Source organism: Tamandua tetradactyla, chromosome 23 (assembly GCF_023851605.1).
Source record: "Tamandua tetradactyla isolate mTamTet1 chromosome 23, mTamTet1.pri, whole genome shotgun sequence".
Classification (NCBI taxonomy): Eukaryota; Metazoa; Chordata; class Mammalia; order Pilosa; family Myrmecophagidae; genus Tamandua; species Tamandua tetradactyla.
In genome coordinates this window covers 49,573,623-49,587,042 of record NC_135349.1, presented here as the reverse complement: position 1 = coordinate 49,587,042, position 13,420 = coordinate 49,573,623, and the positions used below count along the sequence as shown (strand labels likewise).

Below are 13,420 nucleotides of genomic sequence, written 5' to 3'. Positions count from 1 at the left end.
TGGCCCACCAGTGAAAAGTCATTTTGTGTTTTGTTTGACCTGAAGTTGATGTCTTGTTGGGTTAACCATCAGTTTCTCTTGGTGCCTTCTGCATTCTTGGTAGGGCTCTCTTTGGCTTCCTTCCTTACATGGCTGGAGCATTTTCTACTTTATCATTGCCAAACCAGGCATCACAGCAACCTCTGAGTGAAGCTCACTGCGTCCCTGAATTTCACCTAGGAAATAATGCACAGGAATCACCTGCCACCTCTGGGAGATTTTCCTTCTGCACATGGGTCTGTTGATCCGGGGCTGGGGGCTGATTTACAGAGCACAGAGCCCTTCCTCTGAGACTTACCACAGCCTCTAACTCTAATTTGGTCCACTTCCTCCTGTTTGAGAAATCTGTTGCTGATTGTTTTAGTTTATAAAAGCTGCCAGAATGCAATATACAAGAAATGGAATGGCTTTTAAAAAGGGGAATTTATTATGTTGCAGGGTTGCATTCCTAAGGCCATGACAATGTCCAAACTAAGGCATCCAGGTAAAGGTACCTTGATTCAAGAAAGGCTGAAGGGTCCAGAGCACCTCTGTTGGCTGGAAAGGCACATGGCAACATCTGCTAGCTTTCTTTTCTCATATCATAAGGCTTCCCCAGGTATGCCTTCCTTCTGCATCTCCCAAGATCTCTGGCTGTGTGGGCCCTGTTGGCTCTGAGCTTTTACCAAAATGATTCCCTCTTAAAGGGCTCCAGTAAGTGACCCCACCTTGAAGGGGTAGAGACACATCTCCATGGCAACCATCTAATCACAAGTTATCACCCACAATTGGGTAGGTCACGTCCCCATGGAAACAATCCAAAAGATCCCACCCAGCAATACTGAAGGGGGATTAAAGAACTTGGCTTTTCTGGGGTACATAATAGCTGCAAATCGGGACACTGAACATGGTGACAATCTTTCTCCTCAACTTCTAGAACATCATCATCACTTGTACCTAAAGTTTTCATTTCTTCATTCATTCATTGTTTTATTCATTCATTCACTCCCATTCCTCCTCCCACAAAGCAATAATCAAATGTGGTTGCTGTGTCCCTATTGATTTGTGTGTTTTCTTGCAAAATGCGTAGGATTGTTTAGTGTACATGCATTTTAATTTATATAAATGCTTTGGTTATAGATTTTCTTGGTTTTAAGTCTTCTTTGATCAGCACTCTGGTTTCAAGATCTATCTATGCTGCTGAGTGTACATGCAATCCCTTGTTGCCAAGTGTCCTCATGTGTACACCTGCCGTACTTTACACATTCATTGCCCTAGTGACCGGCACTCAGACTGCTTCCAATCTCTTGTCTCACAAATAAGGCTATAATAATGGTCCTCATGAATATTTTCTTATGGACCTATGTGAGATATACTTTGGAAACAATATCCGGGAGTGAAATTGAAGGGTCATGGGATGTGTGTATACTTAGTTTGACTAGGTTGTAGTATTTTGCTCTCCAGGATGGCTATGGCAGTCTACACACTGTCACCAGTGGATCATGAGGGTTTGCATAGCCCAATCACCCCAGCACAAGGCACTCTCCAGCTTCCTAAATTGGACAAGACTTTAATTTATGGTAAAATGATAACTCCTTACTATTTTGCATTTTTGCAATGACTATTTGAGCTTTAGAATGTTTTCCTATGCTGGTTGCCCCTTTGGGTTTCTCTTCTTTAAATTCATATCCTCGACCAATCATTTGATTGTGGGTACCATATTTTTCTGGCTGATTTCTAACCATCCTTGCATTTTCTAGATATTAATCCTTTGTGGGTTTTAAACATGACAAATATGATCTCTCATTCTCTCATTGGTCTACTAACTTTGTCCATAGTGTATTTCATTGGTCTTCTTTTCTCTCTCTCCTTTCTTTAGTCTTGGGAAACCTAATAGAGTTTGGGCAGGAAAAAAGACATTAGATAGGGCATCAGCATTTCTAAAATTTTAGAATTTAGAATTTAATCCCAATATTTTCTCATTGTGACCTTCCTCTTCTGGCGCAATAAAAGCTGGTTTACCTTAACGAAAAGGAAAGAAACAAAGAAATAAAAATTGAATGCAGGATAAAAACCCCACAAGTTTAAACTTTACAGAATTATCTGACCACATGTCCACTGGACAATCCCATATATACATGGTGTCCATAGTCGTTTAGATTTTCCATAGCAGAGCACCACATCACTAGAAAACCTTTCTATTTCATGCATTGGCCACTCTCATAGTAGCAGATGTGTACAATGGTGATGTAGCATTGATGTGCTTTACTCTGATGAAAGATGTTCCATCAAGTGTGGTAGATTGAGATATGTATCTCCAAAAAAGCCATGTTCTTAATCTTAATTGAATTAAGATTTGAATCCATGGTCAACAGGATGCTTTGAAGACGTTCTTTTGGGTAAACGTGTGGCCTTAATCTGGATTACAGGAGTCTGTCATAAGCAGAAGAAATTCAGATACAGAGAAGAAAAACCCGAAAGAAGGAGCCGGAAGCCGGAAGCCGGAAGCGGAAGTCAATGAGAACCTGGAAAGGAAAGGCGCTTTCACCGCAGTGTGGCTGGACAGCTGAAGAACCCAACCGTTGGCAGAAGCTACCATCGAGAACGCTGCCATTCCCAGGAGGGAGTAGATCCTCTAGCCAAGCCTTGGTTTGGACTTCTGGCCTTTAAAACTGTGAGTTTAAGCCAATTCTTTATAGGCATTAATCCTAAGAGCCTTACAAACTAGAACACCTGAGAAACCACACAACCGAGTCAGCTGGGGTTGAGTGTTCTCAATTCCCCTCAACCATACGTTTCCCTGTAGTCTCTTGAGTTACTTTCTCGGGGGAAGGGGGGGATTTAAATTAACTTTTCTTTGTTGTTATTCACTGATCTTGCTCACATTCGATTTCCATGTTTGGTAAATTCCTCATCTTGACTCTAAGTGCAAATAATACCAGCAGTAGAATAGTAAAAGAAAAAAAAAAGTCAAACAGACTGTGGAATAAGATAGATGTAGGTCCTAAACTTGGCTCTGCAACTTACTAAATAAATAATTTCTTCTTTCTCTGATCCTATTTCCTCAATAGTGAATTATAGCAATTAATACCTGCCTCATAGTGCTGTACTAAGGTAAATAAAATATAATGATATACATGAAAGGTTTAACACAGTACTTGGCACAAAGCAAGAGCTTAGTGTTAAAGCTTATTATTATTATTTGCCATATTATTCAAGGGTCCAAGTGCTGCCCACCTCATTGTTGTGTAATTCTACTCTGTAGTGACCTAGAAATATAGTCGGGCAAGAATCTGGTGTACTGTGTGACATTTTTCCAACGCAAGCAGAAAAACAACGTCCTTCTAAGGAACAACTTTCACCTGCAAAAGAGCTTTTGAATATTGTGCCAGACATTGCAAGCAATTCTAACACATGAAATCTGAGATGTTGAGCAAACCTTGACAGGGCCGTTTCTCTGGGGGCTCTAGAGGATTTGAACAGGTGCACAGTCTTGACCTTACATCGTGATGGTGCGGTTTTTCACAGGCAGGAGGCGTGATTGTGAAGGTCTAAGACCAGGAGGCCATGGCCCTGGGAAATTGGAAGCTTGAAAAATGAGCATTCAAAAGGTAAAAATGCTTCATCTGGTTATTGGGGAAGGAGGGAGAAATTTTCCCCAGGTGTAGAGCCTTCAAATCTCATCTGGATGCACTTTGTGCACCCACCAAGGTGTCCTTGGCTTGCTGTTGAATAGCTCCGCTCTTTGAGCATGTAGAGGAGAGGAGGAGGGTCTTACCCTCCATCATGGAGATAAGATGATTCTAATCGGGGTTTGGGTGACATGTAGGCAATGGCATTGATTTATTGAAGAAGTTGTGGGTTTTTCCCTTTCCGATTATAACACCATGTATATTCAAATAAAAACAAGGATTATAAAAACATGTATATTCAAAGGAAAACATAGAGAAATGTGAAAAAGAAAATAATCTCCATAGTTTCACTCACTATCCTACCTACAAGAAAAAGCCAAGACATGCTTCTGTGGGCTTTCTCTTTCTCTCAATTTTTATTTTTTTTAACAACTTTATTGAGGTGTAATTTATTTGCTATAAAAATCACCTGTTTTAATTGTGAAGTTCAATTATTTTTAGTAAATTTACTGAGTCCTGTAACCATCACCATAGTCTATCTAATTTCAGAACATTTTCATCACCCCAGTAAGATCCTTCATGCCCATTTTCATCCCAAGTAACCACTGATCTACTTTCTATCTCTGTAGATTTATTTTTTTCTGAATATTTAATGAAAGTGAAATATTAAAACACATGACCTTTTGTGTCTGGCTTCTTTCCCTTAGCATAAAATTTTTGAGGTCCATTCATGTTGTAGCATACCTCAGTATTTCATTCCTTTTTATTGTGACATCCATGTGGATATCTCCTGTTTTGTTTGTCTGTTTATCCGCTTATGGACATTCGGGTTGTTTCCAGTTTTGGGCTATTATGAATAATATAGCTAAGGACATTCATGTGTTAGCCTTTAAGTAGAAGGTAGCCTTTCTAGAGAATATGTATTTTCTCTAGAGTAAATACATAGGAGTAGAATTGCTAGATCATTGGGCAAACATATATCTAACTTTTTAAGAAACTGCCAACCTTCTATCCAAAGTGGCTTTACCAATTTGTGCTCCCACCAGCAAGGGATAAGAGTTCTCATCTCTTCACCTTCTCTTCACCTTCAGATATTATTGTCTGCCTGGTGGATTATGGCCAATCTAGTAGTTGTGAAATCTATTTGTATCTTTGCATGGCTATTTCACCCAAAGAATCATTAAGATGTAAACTCAGGGCGGGCCGCGGTGGCTCAGCGGGCAAAGTGCTTGCCTGCTATGCCGGAGGACCTCGGTTCGATTCCCGGCCCCAGCCCATGTAACAAATACGGAGAAACAGAATACAATAAAACAAGAAAATGTTTAAAGATGTTTCCCTTTCTTCCTTCCTTCCTTCCTTCTCTCTGTCTTTCCTTTAAAAAAAAAAAAAAAAAAAGATGTAAACTCAGAAATCCTAACTCGCCCCTTATCACATGAGGAAACAAGCTCTGCTTTTCTGCTAATCATAGAAACAGGTTTTGCTTTCATTTTGTTCATTTCTTTGTTCCTTCTTCTCTCCATTAACAAACTCATGTGTATTTGAATACATACTGCATGTTTCAAAGATCAGTTATTCTACTTAAACCTGGCACAGCAAGTTGCTGACACAGGTCTGATTGTTTTCCCTTCCCATACTCATGCACATTTTGTTCAGCACTTTTGCTGAATGCACGCAAGGCCTCAGAATCCTTCCCAACACAGATCTCCAAGCAGTAGCTACTAACGAATTGAACATGGCATGAAGGATGAAATTGATTTGCCAAGCTTGGAATATAAAGTTCTGTATTTTTTCCTCTTCAACAATTAAATTGAAATCCTACTCTTGTATTGAGCAATCTTCGTAAAAAGAATTTAGTGGTCTGTAATATTCCATCACATTAATACATTATAATTTATTTAACTATTTATTCTGTATGTATAGCTTTTCCTTGGTTTGCTACAGTGGATATTTTTGTATATCCTAGAAGGAGAATTATTAGGTCACATAGTAAGAGATGTTTGAGTCTCAGTGCATCATCAAGGTGTTCAAAGAGAATAACTTCCATTTTTACCCATTTTTCTGAAGGACGGAAGTCTGGGGTGGTGATGGTTCAGTCTTTCTCTGTAATGCCAAAAAACTGTGAGTTTTCTTAGATTTCTTTGTAACTCTTGGATTTACATGACCTCCTTGGAAATTCTTCCTGTTTATCATGTAAATAAACTTGTCCTGATTTTTCTATCCAAAATGACAGAAGCGTTATTTCCCCTTTGTGTTCGCCCTGGAAATATCCTGCAAAAGCCAGTCCGTGGATTTGTGGAGTATGCCTCTTGTGAGGAGTACATGGTGGGGAAACTGGGAAGCCCAGCACCCTGTCTCTCTGACACTATTCTAGCTTGCAGCCAAGCAGGGAAGCTGTGAGAGAGTCGCTGGAACCAAGCAAGAGCATGAGGTGTTACAGGCATTACACCTGTCGTGTGCTCTGGTCTCACCTCCAGTTACCTGGAAATACGACCAGTTCTCAGGATGCCCTAGGAGGTCTGGATCCCTCCTATCAGGGTCAGAAATGCCACCTTTACCTGGGGTCTGAGTCAGAAATCCAGGGGTGAGGTGGTAGGCATTATGTTTCTATCACCCCCGCCCCCACCCCAATATCTACCTGTCCTGTTTAGAAACAGCTTTTCAGCTCCCCCACTTTCCTTAAAGAGTTCATGTAGGCAGATGGGGCCAAGTGACACCAAATAGGATTTTCATTGTTGTTCTCCACTCTTTGAAGCCATTCTAACAGCAAATTGAGCTCATCATGGTTTAACGTTTCTACACTAAATGGATCTTATACCAGAAAGCCAGTGCCACGAGGGCAGGCTTCTCAACTGCACCCCGATTGCCTGTGCCCCGAAAGTGTTCAGAGTGTATGTGAAGGCTCTCAATAGCCTCAACACAAATGATAGCTGCAATGATAGTTTATTGTTGTTCTTATTGAAAAGAATACAGGACATAAGGCCATATTTAGACACCATTGTTTTCCAAATAAACTATTATGTGTAAGCCCAGTTGTATTAGTTTCCCATTATTGTTGTAATAAATAGCCACTAACTTAGTGACTTAAAAGAACACAGATTTATTCTACAGTGCTGGAGGTCAGAAATACAAAATGGGTTGGCAAGGCTGCCTTCCTTCTGGAAGCTCTAGGGGAGTATCCATTTTCTGGCCTTTTCCAGTTTCTCGAAGCTGCCTGCATTTCTGCCTCTACCTTTAGAGCCAGCAGTGTAGCACCCTCCAGTCTCTCTCTCTCAGCTTCCGTCATTGGGTGCATTCACTGTCTTTGACCTTCCTGCTTCTACCTGGTCCTTAATAGGACGTTGTGATTATATTGGGCCAGCTTAGATAACCTAAAATAATCTCCCCATTCCCAAATCCTTAACTTAATCACTCTGCAAAGTCCATTTTGTCATGCAGTTATACATGCACAGGTTCCTGGGACTGGGGTTAGGATAGCGTGTCTTTGTTTATAATGTTTTTTGGTTGGGGGGTGGGCACTCTTCAGCCCTACCCAAAAAATGAAACTGTTGTGGTTGAAGCTTTAGCAGGGTCCCCAAGCCTTCTCAGTGGTCCTTGCCCATCTCCACGTATTCCCCACCCACCCAGATGACTTCCAAGGTCACGGCGGCTGGGGTTACGATCACGGGGAATCCCCACCTCTAAAATCACTGTTGGCTGGCACATCCCAGGATGTAGAAGAGAATGCGTATTCAATGCTGAATCCCAAATTCGCTATAATATTTTTGAAAAGGAAACATAAGAAAAACCCTCCTGCTGAACTGAACTGAACTGTGAATCTGGACTCAGCTAAATCCTAGAGTGGGTCCTGAGCTTCACTGGCTGGGTCTGGGGCAAGGCACACAAGGCCTCTGAGGTCTCAATTCTTTTTTGTTTTTTCATTTATCAGATGGAATAGTAACGGTCACTGTCCCGGGTAGAAGATATGGTCAAAGGAGATAAAATATGTTAAAGGACCTAATATTCATCTGTATACCCCAAACGATGCCTGCCTTCCCCTCCCTTCTCCTTATAACCTGCCCGCCCCCCTTCCCCTGCCACACACACGGCAATGCCAAATAAATAGGGCACCATGGAGACACTTTACGCTTATCCAGAGACAAAAGAAAAACAGCAAATATTCTGGAACTAGATAATGGTGATGATGCACAACTTGGTGATTCTCCTGAAAACCACTGAATTGTATGCTTTCAAAGGAGAAATCGTGTGGTATGTGAATTAGAGAAAAAAATAACAGAAAGATATTTAACTATAATTTATACATACATTATAAAGTAAATTTAGAAGTGTATTTTAAAAATATATAAACCGGGCCACGGTGGCTCAGCAGGGCAAGAATGCTTACCTGCCATGCCAGAGGACCCAGATTCGATTCTCGGTACCTGCCCATGTAAAAAAAAAAAAAAAAAAAAAAAAAATATATATATATATATATATATATAAACCAGCAACCAAACTACACACATACCTAGACTCAGTTCAGTAAAAAGCTTCATAGGTGTGCTGGTTTGAAAGGATGTATGGATCCTGGAAAAGCCATGTTTTAATGAAAAAAATGCCATTTCATAAAGGCAGAATAATCCCTATTCATACTGTATGTTTGAAACTGTAATTCGATCACCTCCCGGAGATGTGATTTAATCAAGACTGTTTGTTCAGCTGGATTAGGTGGTGACATGTCTCCACCCATTTGGGTGAGTCTCGAGTGGTTTATTGGAGTTCTATAAAAGAGGAAATGTTTTGGAGAATGAGAGATTCAGAGAGAGCAGAGCAGAATAGCATAGTTACAAAGCAGAGCGTCCATGAGCCAGCAACCTTTGGTGATGAAGAAGGAACATGCCTCCCAGGGAGCTTCATGAAATCGGAGGCCAGGAGAAAAAGCTAGCAGATGACTTCGTGCTCACCATGCATCCTTCCAGCTTAGAGAGAAGCCCTGACTGTGTTCACCATGTGTCTTCTCAACTGAGAGAGAAACTCTCAACTTCATTGGCCTTCTTGAACCAAGGTATCTTTCCCTGGATGCCTTTGATTGGACATTTGTATAGACTTGTCTAATTGGAACATCTCCTTAACCTTAGAACTATAAACTAGCCATTTATTAAAAAGCCATTCTGTTTCTGGTATATTGCATTCCAGCAGCTAGCAAACTAGAACAATAGGATTGTACTGAAGGTTGATAAAGGGATTTGTAATAAACATATAAAATATAACATGCCTGCTCTGACAATAACTGAAAATCAAGTTCCTCTTACAGTCTTCATTTACCCTGAACTCCCGGGATGGTGAACATAAAATATGCAGATGCTTCTCTTTGAAAATGTATCATCGATAGATGCCTGCTGAAGCACTGAGACAAGTGTCGGTAGTTGGGGGAGGCAGAAAAGAGGCTTATGTTTTCTCCTGGGGTTGCTGGGGAGGTGAACGCCTCATTCCTGTACTCATGAGGTCAAGCAAATCCTCACCACTGCTCTAGAGCCAAAATGCCAACTCTACTAACTGCCATTGAAAACCATCCTCTTAACTTGCATTTACCAAAAGTCTGTTCTGATCAGCTACAGAATAAATTTTCCAGATATTTTGCACTGCTGCAAGCTATTTAGTAAGTTGGACACAAGTAAGTTACTATTGGGAGTGTTTGGTTTTTTTTTCCTAATCTTCTCATTTCTGTTCCATTTAAAGAGGTAAAGTACAATGTTACTTCCGTCAAGAGCCCGAACAACTAGCTTTCTAAACGCACTGGTGAGCAGCCCTTCCTCTGCTTCGCTGCTTTGAATGACCCCCCCATTGCCCACATAAAGTAGAAACTGCTGCTGTTGATGACTAGAGCTCACCTGAAACCTCTTCCCAGGCCAGGAGACTTTCTCCCCGTCCCTTCTTCACATCTGTGAGCACAAACCCACAGAGGGCTCTAGCCCCACAGACGTACTTTTCAGTTCCTGGACATGCCCAGTATCTGTTTGCATCAGCACAATTGTCCGTGACATTTCCTTTGACCCACATGCACTAATGCCTCTGGTCAACTCCTATTCATCCCACAAAACACCAGGTGCTTACTCCATAAATCTTTCCTTGACTTTCCCAGGCAGAGTGAAGATGCTTTTGTCCTCCCAGACCTTCTGGTTTGTAACTTTCCTGAAGTAGTTATCATTTCGTTATTGTCATTTATTTGGCTATATGTCTCACTAGAAAGTAAGCTTTGGAGATAGGGTCTGTCTTATAGTTATAATGTCAGTATTTCCTACAGGTCATGGACTATATAATAGGCTCTCAGTAAGATGAGACCTCCCTTCCCCCCATTCAAATAGGACAAGGTGATTTGGGTTAACTCATCCCCATCAAGGCAGTCCTTGTTTATTGGTTATTTACTGGGAAGAGGGGTATAAATTGATAAACTTTTACTGCAAGTAAGAGAAAAAATGCCTAAAAGAGGTTTAAATAAAAATGGTTTATTAGTGTCCATAGTAAGAAGTCCAGAGGTAGGGTTGTTTAACTGAGCTGCCAGTTTTTCCTTGGGTTGTTTATTTTCTCATTGTTGAATATGCTTGCCTTTTTGTTTTTAAATGGTGCCTTTTGAAAAACAAGAGTTTGATTTAATGAAGACTGATTTATCAATTTTTCTCTTTATGGGGCATGTGGGCTCCGTTCCCTATCAAGCAACGTCTTTCATGGAGTAAACAGGTTTGCTTGTCTGTTAGTTGGAAATGGTTTTTGTGTATCTGAAGATGCCTTCCCATTCTTGCCTGGCCTGGCACCTGGAATCCATCCCATATCATTTTCTTCTGAGCTTTTTACAATGTATTGATTAAGGCGAGGAAGGTGTCTGAATGCTAGATACTTTGTGGAATAATATCATGCAACTTGAAAGCAAGAGTAATTGATAAAGGAAGAGAGAATTTTTTTTTTAAGTTTTATTAGTGAAGTTGTGGGTTTACAGAACAATCATGCATAAAATACATATCCACCCCCCGTTACTAACACCTTCCGTTTGTTTGTGACATTTGTTACAATTGATGAAAGCTCATTTTTATAATTGTACTATTAATTATAGTCCATGGTTTAACTTAGGTTCATGTTTGTATAGAGCAGCTTCATGGATTTTCAAAAAACATTTTATTCTATTACCATAAATACACCCTAACATTTCTCCCTTTAAACCAATTTAGATGCATATTTCAGTGCTGTTAATTATGTTCATAATAACATATGAATCCATTACCAAACATTTCCATTGTTCCAAATAGGCATGAAATGATGGAAATGATCTAGAATTCTGTGCATTTTAAGCCTACACTCCCTACACTCCCTGTTATCTAGTCCCTCCCAACCCCTTGTAACCTATATCCTAGATTTTGACTCTATGAGTTTGCTTATTTTAACCGTTTTGTATTAGTGAGATCATACCGTGTTTGTCCTTTTGTGTCTAGCTCATTTCACTCAGCATGTTGTCTTCAGGGTTCATTCATGTTGTTGTATATGTCATAATTTCATTCCTTTTTATAGCTGAATAATACCCATTGTATTTAATACCACATTTTGTTTATCGATTCATTGATTGATAGACACTTGGATTGCTCCCATCTTTTGGCAATTGTGAATGTGCTGATTGTGAATGCTGTTATGGACATCGGCATGCAAATATCTGTTAGAGTCACTTTCTCAGTTCTTCGGGGTGTATACCTAGAAGTGGGATTGCAGGTCATATGGTAGTTCTATATTTAACTTTCTAAAGAATCACCAAGCTGCACTATTTTACATTCCCACCAGCAATGAATGAATGTTCCCATTTCTTCTCATCCTCTCCAACACTTGTAATTTTCTGTTGTTTTTTTTTTAAATAGTAGACGTTCTAGTGGCTTTGAAATGATATCTCATTATGGATTTGATTTGCATTTCCCCATAGCTAATGATGTTGAACATCTTTTCACATGCTTTTTGACCATTTGTATATCTTTGGAGAAAAGTCTATTCAAGTCTTTGGTCCATTTTTCAATTGGGCTGGTTACTGTTTTGTTAAATTGAAGGATTTCTTTACATATCTAGATATTAATCCCTTTTTGGATATGTGGTTTCCAAATATTTTCTCCTATTCTGTGGGTTGTCGTTTTACTGTTATGGTAATGTTTTTTGATGCACAAAGTTTATTAATTTTGATGAGGTCCTGTTTATCTGTATTTTCTGTTGTTGCCTTGTGCTTTGGGTGTAAAATCTAAGAAAACATTGCCTATCACAAAGTCTTGAAGATGCTTCCCTATGTTTTCTTCTAGGAGTTTGAAGAAACCTTTGATCCATTTTGAGTTGACTTTTGAATAAGGTCTGAAGTAGGAGAATCTTGAGTTGCACAGAAACCTTGTAATCCCCCTTGGCAGAGGGGCTGCATGTCATAGTGACCAACAGCATTGGGACTTTGGAGTCAGATCTGGGGGTAGCTTCTGCACTAACTATGAGAGAATTCGGTCTTTTTTTACCCTCTCTAAGGCACCATTTCCTTATTTTTAAGATGTGTAAAATAATATTGCTTTCTTTATATGTTTGTTTTATGAGTTAAATCTCAATAATGTTGACTGGTATGGAGCAAGAGTCGGTTTTCTAGGGTGCAAGACATTTGCACAGATGCATACATACATACAAATTCTCCAAGGGATGCTCTTAGAACTAGACACTTCAGTGCACATAAATTTTATCTCAGTTTTTAAAAAAATGCATTCCTTGGTATGGCATCACAGTGCTGTAGGACCTAGCCCTTCCTATTGTGCTCCACTCCACTTCTCCAACCAGTAAGTCCCTGAACAAAACAAGGAATTATCTTCCCATCAGGACTTTGCATGTTCTTTATATCCTGGAAAACTTCTCCACGACCTTCAGATGCCACTTTAGATGTCATTTCCTCCCAAGATAATATTTTTTGTCACCCTTCTCTCAAGGCTGCATTAATTAGGTGTGCCTCTCCCCACCGAGGGCGTAGGATATTCACCCTTCACCCAAGCTGTATCAGACTTTCCTGTGTTCTTGTCTGTCTCTCTTGCTGGATTCTGAAGTCCGTAAGGGCAGCGACTGACTCTGGTTCCTGGCTGATGCCCAGTTTGCAGCCCATTGCTTGACTCCTTGTGGAGGCACCATCCGTGCTCCCTGGACTGAATTTCGCATCTCTACTTTCAAAGCAAAAGATGTGATGTCACTGGCCCGGGTCTTTCTCCTCCCCAGACTGCTGGTGTTTACAGGGCTCCTGCTCTTTTGTTAATGCCACCACTGACATGTTCCTTGCATAGGGCCTGCTGGAAAATTAGATCAGATGGCTTCCCCACTGTAACAAAGGACACTTTTCTAATTAGGGCAATGTTTAATTTACTGTCTCATGGCTTTTTGAATAAATATAAATTGTCATACTAAAGTGACAGGTGTAAAACCCAGGATGGCTGTGTTAGAGAGGTTAATCTGCTGTTAATCAAATCAGTTCTGCTTGACTTTCTCCTGGGGAGTGAGAGATAATGGCCCTGTTTAACTGGAGATTAGCCAGCTTTTGGCTGGAAATCCCTCAGGGTTCACCTGAGCCTCCTTGTGTCTTGTTCGGAATGAAGATATTCAAATATGTTTATAATTAAAGTCAGGCTTTTCTCCGTCCTTTGCCATCCCATGATGTAAGGACATTTTCCACTGAATATTTCTGTTTATCAGAAGATTTTCTTTCTCCATCCTGGAATATTCGTTAAGCTCCCTGCTCCCTTCCTGCTATTCTG

General features: G+C 40.2%; 1 long non-coding RNA gene across 4 annotated transcripts in view; it reads left to right on the top strand.

Annotated features, from left to right (window-relative positions):
* The first annotated feature begins 2,549 nt into the window (after nucleotides 1-2,549).
* LOC143667544 (uncharacterized) overlaps nucleotides 2,550-13,420 on the top strand; it is a 92,723-nt gene continuing 81,852 nt past the window's right edge. For 3 of the 4 annotated variants that reach the window (XR_013168087.1, XR_013168088.1, XR_013168085.1), the window contains exons 1-2: nucleotides 2,550-2,692; nucleotides 3,547-3,629. This is a non-coding gene — a long non-coding RNA (uncharacterized LOC143667544). The remainder of the gene's footprint in view (nucleotides 2,693-3,546; nucleotides 3,630-13,420) is intronic. The other variant, XR_013168086.1, reaches the window with a different exon arrangement.